This window comes from Chrysochloris asiatica, unplaced genomic scaffold, assembly GCF_000296735.1.
Source record: "Chrysochloris asiatica unplaced genomic scaffold, ChrAsi1.0 scaffold00008, whole genome shotgun sequence".
Lineage (NCBI taxonomy): Eukaryota > Metazoa > Chordata > Mammalia > Afrosoricida > Chrysochloridae > Chrysochloris > Chrysochloris asiatica.
The window spans coordinates 16,603,828-16,611,492 of record NW_006408526.1 but is presented as its reverse complement, the minus strand read 5'-3'; positions in this window follow the sequence as shown (position 1 = coordinate 16,611,492).

Here is a 7,665-nt window from a genome sequence, read left to right as displayed (position 1 = left end):
ATATAAAGAGAAGTTTATTTTCTTACAATTGTAGAATCCCAGGTCCCCAGCAGAAGAGAGAGAGATCATCAATTTTATATCCAACAAATCATATACATCTTTTCGTATCAATGATTGGAATCTCCTCAATGTAACATCACTTATCCCACTTCCTCCCTGTGGTTCTTGTTCCCATTCTTCCTTCTTTCCCGACCCTTCTGAACTTTGTCCTTAGGTAAATGCTACTCTTTGAACTCACATGGTTGACCATTCTGTGGTGTGTGTACCTCACTAGTGTTGTTGTCCTTGCTATAGACCTATCTATTGCTTAGCTGAAAATTAAGCCATGGGGGCGCGTTCAGCTGTATACCTGAAGGGTGACTGAGGGCCATAGTCTTGAAGCTCAACCAGTCTCTGTTTGACCAATAAGTCTGGTCTTTTTTATAATTTCGAGTTTTGTTCCACATTTTCTTTCATTCTATCAAGGACCTTCTAATGAGATCCCTTTCAGAGCAGTTACTTACCACTTTTTCTAATACTCAATTAGTAGAAAATATTTGATTTTTCATTCTTTGACATTTCCACCTTGCACAGGTCTGACTTTCACAGATTTTGTTGTATTTGCAATTTTCAACTGTGTCATAGCCACACTACTATGACTTTCCACTTCTCTTCCCTGTGCCTGAACTTCCCTTCCTTTGGATTTTTTACTAACTCCGACTTTGTCTCTCATACTTTGGATATATTGTCAGGAGGGACCAGTTGCTGGAGAAGGATATCATGTTTGTAGGGTGGACGGTCAGAGAAAAAGAGGAAGACCCCCAGCGAGATGGATTGGCCAAGTGGCAGCATCAGTGGGTTCAAGCATGGCAACAATAGTGAGGTTGGCCCAGGACCGGGCAGTGTTTCATTCTGTTGTGCATAGTGTCACTATGAGTCAGTACTGACTCGATGGCACCTAACAACAACAGCAACAACAACTTGTTTTGTTAAGATTGCCATTAAGTGTCATTATCTCTTGGGGTTTAATCCTAGTTGTGCTGCAGGCTAATGCACTGGACTTCAAAGTCAGTTTGAACCGTAAGTTAGCAGTTCAAACCTATCAGCCGCTCCTCTGAAACTGTATACAGGGTTACTATGGGTCAGAACTGACTCTACAGCATTTAACAACAACAACAACAACAATTCTCTTCTCTAGATCTCATGGCTACCATACTTTCATCCATCTTGTGTACACTTTTATCATGGAATTTATGTCATATTGGCTTGTTTGTACATCTCTCCTATGTGTGTTTCTGGAGGATGTGGACTCTCTTCAACACTTAATTTTAGGTCCTAATTGGTCCATCATCATCATTTGATAAATATTTGTTAGACAGATCAATGAATATTTGGTTAAATCAGCATAAAAACCTTAGGTTGTTATTGGTGCTAAGTGCTACTGAGTTGGTTCCAACTCATACAACCTTGCTCAGGGGTTCCAAGAAGCAGCTGGTGGGTTTGAACTGCTGACCTTGTGATTAGCAGTCCAGTGCTTATCCTACAACACAAAGACTTCTGAAAACCTTTGGAGTAGATGCTTATCACAGTGCAGAAAGAACAAGCAACTGAACCCATTGTAGTTGAGTAGATTCGAACTACTAGTGACCCTCTAGGATAGAGGAGAACTGTCCCCCAGGGCTTCCAAGGCTGTAGTCTTTACAGAAGTGGACTGCCACATCTTTCTTCTGTGGGGGGTTGGTGGATTCCAACAGCAGATCTTCTGGCTAGTGGTTGAGTGCTTTATACACTTCGCTACCAGGGCTCCTCATGTAATAAATAGAAGGAATGAGAATTGTAGCTCTAAAAGTTTTATTTCTGGTGTGGTGCTGTAGATCTAGAGTCCTGGTGTGGTGCTGTGGGTTAATGAGCTGGACAGCAAGGTCAGTTTGAACCGCAAAGATAGTGGTTCAAGCTCACCAGCCTTGGAACCCCTATACAGGATCTCTGTGAGTCAGAATTGACTCAACAGCACTTAACAATAACAACAACAAAGCTGTAGAATTGATGTGGTGCCGCAGGATCAGCAATGCACTGCTAACAGCAAGGTCGACAGTTCAAACCCACCAGCTGCTCCTCAGAAACGCTATACAGGATCGCTATGAAATCAGAATGGGCTCAACAGCACTGAATAACAACAAAAGTTCTATTACGGTAATGAGCAAAGCAAATTTCTTTTTAAACTTTAAGTACTTGAGCAGCTTTCCATAGGCAGTTTCATCTTTGTGAAGGATAGCGTTTGCTTCTTTTGATCTATCTCTATGAAGGCCCTGAACAATTTGATAGTGTTTATGAATGATTCATTAAAGACTAATGTGGTGAGCATGTTTTTAAGTTCTACAAACAGGGTGAGACTGAAGAATTTTCCATTTTTCAAGCTAAGCATAGATTTCAAAATGCAAGGATTATCATCAATACAGCTAGCATCAAACTTAATTTATAAACAGTGTATTTAGACAAACCTTATCACACACCTACTGTGTGTTTGGGATTTTCACAAGTTCTCTTCTATTCAATTTTATCTTTATCCATACTCTGAAAGTGAGAAGACTGAAGCTTAGAAAGAACAAGTGAGCAACCCCAAAACAGAACTAATGAGAGGCAGAGCTGAGTCTAATCTAGTTCTCTCTGCTCAGGCAGAAACTTCCCAAACACCACGACTGTACCTCTGAGAAATCAAGTAAGTGATTCTAAGACACAGAGCAGTTCCCAAAATAGGGATTATTTGAGTGTATAGGTTATTACCTTCAGGTAAATGCATTACTCTTTCTACAACTCAATCACATAGGGTATGCAATTGATGAAATTCTGTTTTCTGGGAAGTTAACATAAGCCCTGGAGCCATCTTTTCTCTGTCAGTCAACAGTGCAGTAGATAACAGGGAGAAGAATATTGATGGTCGCTTGGCTGTTTACAGTGTGCTAGTGTTCGATGGATTAAGCGGACATGTCATACCATCTACAGCATTAACTGGTTATATGCACTTGCAGTAGTCTGTAACATGGTAAGTTTCATCTCATTAGATGATTTTAAAATAAAGCACTGGAAAAGGCATGGTCATTGGATCCATAGATGGCATTTTGCTTTGGGATATGACCTCAGATAAATTACTGAATTTTTTTGTGAGGCTTAATTTCCTTCATGACAAAAATAGAGAAGAATACATTCTTTCAAGGGTCACTGTGTTAATAGATTACATTTGCAAAGTGCTTAACACAGTGTCTGGCAATTAGTAAATGCTGAATAAATGGTAGTTATTATTATAAGGAACCCTGATAACACAGTGGTTAAACGCTTGACGGCTAACGGAAATGTCAGTAGTTCAAACACATTAGTTACTACATATGAGAAAGCTGTGGCAGTCTGCTCCTGTAGAGATTTATAGCCTTGGAACCCCTGTGTAGTAGGTCCACTCTGTCTTATAGGATTGCTATGAGCTGGAACTGACTGCCATAGGTTTGGTTTTTGGATTTAAGATTATTACAAGTAAAGTGTTTACAATTCTTAGTACATTTGTCAAGTGCCATCGAGTGGATTCCTACTTACAGTGCCCCTGTATGACGAAGTAGAACTGCCTCATAGGGTTTCCTAGGCTACAATCTTTCTGGGAGCTGATGGTCAGGTCTTCCTCCCGCAGAACTGCTGGGTGAATTTCAAACCACCAACCTTTGGCTTAGCAGCTGAGTGATTAGCCATTGTGTGACTAGGGCTGCTTGGTTGGTATACAGTAGGCCCTAAAAACATATTAAGGATAGTTGTGGGGAGATGGTAATATTTATAATAATGTTTCATTGCTATCTTTTAAACAATAATAATAAACCATTTATGAAAATTGTTTTGTTTTTAAGGCAGGGCAAGGGTTAGAGAAGAATTACAGATTCCTTTAGTGTTTAAGAATACAGCATCGATTTCATAATGCAAGGATTATCATCAATATAATATCTGAAACACGGATTTATTTGCTGATTGCCAGGCCAATCCCAGACCAACTGAAATGGAATCTCTAAGAATGAGGCCTGGCTTGCTACATTTAAAACCAGCTCAGATGATTCTTAAACTCACTAAAATATGAGAACCAGTATTTGCAACATCCTTGTATACCATTTCACAAGATTTGGGTTTCTAATGTTATTGAGGATTTGGGCATTCTATGAAACTCCCACATTTTCACTTTCTCACAAGGATCACAGAATTCTTCCTATATCCCCTTGAACAACAAACCATTGTTCTTCTTCCCCATCTCTCCAGGGATGGCTCTCCTCTTACTGCTCACCCCCAACCCCCATTCCTAGTTTGTTCCCACATTTGGCTCTCTCCCAAACAAGTTTATCTCTGTACCAGCAGATTTAAACCCTGGTTACAGCTACACTTTATAAAAGTTATTTATTGATTGATTTATAGCCTGAGGTTTTCTATAATGTATTAGCTTGTATACAAGACTTCTACTTAGATGACATTTCCAAAAAGACAAAACTATTAAAATTTGAAACTGTCATTCAAATTTTAATAGCTTTAGAAGCATTGTTGTTCTTGTTAAGTGCCATCGAGTCAATTCCAACCTATAGCAACCCTGAATAGGGTTTCCAGCAGGCAGCTGGTGAGATTGAACCACCAACCCTGCAGTTCAAATGACTTTGCAGTCTAATGCATGAGCCTACAGCACCACACTAGGACTCCTTAGAAACATTAAGTATCAATAAATCTTTCAAAATTATGTCCCCATTTGACCCTGATAGTCAGACTATCCTCTACAGATGGAAAATCAGCATAAAAATAATCTTCACTTTAGACTTCAGATTTTTAAAATTCAGAACTTTATAGCTCTCTCCCTGGGCAGATAGAGTGAAAATGAGTTTTCTCAGCAGCAGCAGTTCCGTCTGGGGTATGCACAATGTGATATCAGCCTGGTGGCGGTGTTCACAGGCTCCAGTCTACAATTACTGTCTGACCCAAATCTGACTCAATTATTTCTTCTATGAGTCGGAATCGACGCGATGGCAGTGAATTTGTTTTCACCCACATTATAGTCACCTGACACAGCCTCAAAAAGGACATGGAAAGGATAAAATCAATTTCCAATATGTACGTTATGTATAATGATTAACTGTGTAGTGATTCTCACCCCACACACAGGCACAAACACCTACCCAAGTCCTGAGCTAATTTGTCCTCACAATGGCAGACTGCTCAGACAGCCAGAGGTTTTGTGGTGATTATCTGACAATTCAGCATGAAAGCTGCTTCTGTTTTTGTTGCATCCTCACTGAGCTTTCCATCTGCACCCAGAATTACAAGGTAACCGTTCAGTTTTGAGACTACTCTGGTGAATGGAAGAGCTACAATGGAATGAGGTGACTTGGAAAGCCATCATTGTAAACCACCACTCCTATCCCCATGCTCTCCTGTCAGAATGCCTGAGACCCCACTTGTATTGCAGACCAACAGAGTAAGTGGGAAGCTGAACTTGTAAGATTTGAGTTTGTCACATGTGATAAGACCAACAAGCCTTGATTTTAGAAGTGAGAGACAGTCATATTCAATTTGAGATCCTGCCAAGCTGAGATACATTATGCATCACTCCATATGTCACAGACTTTAAGGATGGTTTTGAACCAGTTCATTTTGAATGTCACTTATGAAAAATCACATCACCGACATTTAATATTATTGATAATTAGTCCCTATTCCATAAAGCACACGCTCCTGAGTAAGATGTGTGTAGTGAAATATGTTTCCCCTGAACACGTCTATACTTGGGGCCATCTCTTCCTTTCCATCTTTTCCTGATATTTTCAGTGTCCCATATGGATCCTGGACTCCTGGTATGGAGCTACAGGATAAGAACTGGACTACTATCCTCAAGATTGGCAGTTCAAACCAACTAGCCACTCCTTGGAAACCCTATTCTGGGTCGCTATGAGTTGAAACTGACTTAATGGCACTTAACAACAAATGTACCCTAATGATTAATATGGACTTTCTGCTGAGGTTTTATTTCATTTGCATGTTAATTCTCCAAAACAAAAAGAAATTCTTCCTATCTACAGTGAAAAGCTAAAGTAAGCTCAGTGCTTCGACCCAGCTGTGCAACACATATCCGTCCACTCATCAGTGGGCATAAGAATGAGAAACTATCTCTGTTAGGAGAAGAGGATGAATTTACCATCAAGTCAATTTCTACTATCAATGATTTGAATGGACAGAGTCGAACTGTTCCATCATGTTTCCAAGGCTTAAGTTTTTATGGAGTCCTGCTGTGGTGTTGTGAGTTAATGTGCTGGACTGCAAGGTCGGTTTGAACAGCAAGGTCAGCAGTTCAAGTTCACCAGCTGTTCCTTGGGAACCCTATACAGGATGGTTATTGATCAGAACAGACTCGATGGCACTTAAGAACAATAACAAATGTTTATGGGATCAGATAGCCTCATCTTTTTCCCATAGAACAGCTGGTGGGTTTGAACTGCTTAACCCACTGTGCCAAAAAGCTCCTTCTGTAATTGACAACAAGATATATATTTTGATAAGCATTGATTTTTGTTTGTAATTCAAAAACTGGTAATTATTCTACTATTAGATAAAATTTTTCCATCTAGGTGTGAATCAAAATTGAACTCAGTCCTGTATTTTGAATTGCTCTGTTACTCTTCTATCTGAATTGCAAATGATCATAACCATACATTATAATGATTTACATTATATTTTTCTGGGAAGAGACATATTTCCCAAAGTTTATTTGGCTATCATTTTCCTGAAGCTGTTGGGTTCTATGGGCTCTTTCTTGTTGTTAAAATGCCGTCAAGTTGGTTCCAACTCATAGTCACCCTGTTTAGGGTTTCCAAGGAGTGTCTGGTAGGTTTGACCACTAATCTTGTGGTATGCTGTCCAGTATGTATTCTGCAGCGCCACACCAGGACCCCATGGGCTCTTTAGTTAAGTGAAATTAGGTCCTAGTCGTGTTTATAAATCATTATCTCGCTCCATATTTTAGGGTTATGTGAAACTACTTAAAAATCTATGTTCTATTCTTAATTTTTTACATTGTAATCTCATCTTCCCTTGTACTGGTATAATAAAAACTTGAACCAGAATTTAAAAGTACAAATGTTGCCATTTCTAGGCACAACACTATCTTTCTTATGACAATAAACACTTTAGCCATCATTAAGACATTAATATATTTCTTTCACTACTGTTGTTGTTGTTAGGTGCCATTGATTTTGTACTGACCCATAGTGACATTATGCACAGCAGAACAAAACACTGCCCGATCCTGGCCCAACCTCACTACTGTTGCCATGCTTGAGTCCATCAATGCTGCCACTTGGCCAATCTATCTCATTGGGGATCTTCCTCTTTTTTCTCTGATGCTCCACCTTACCAAACATGATATCCTTCTCCAGTGACTGGTTCCTCCTGACCATATGCCCAAAGTATGAGAGATGAAGTTTGACCACCTTGGCCTCCAGGGAGCACTCTGGCTGCACTTCTTCCAAAATGGATCTATTGGTTCTTTTGGCAGCCCGTGGCACTTTTAATATTCTCCTCCAACACTGTAACTCAAAAGCATCAATTCTTCTACAGTCTTCCTTATTCACTGTCCAGCTTTCACATCCATATGAGGTTATTGAAAATACCATGGCTTGGGTC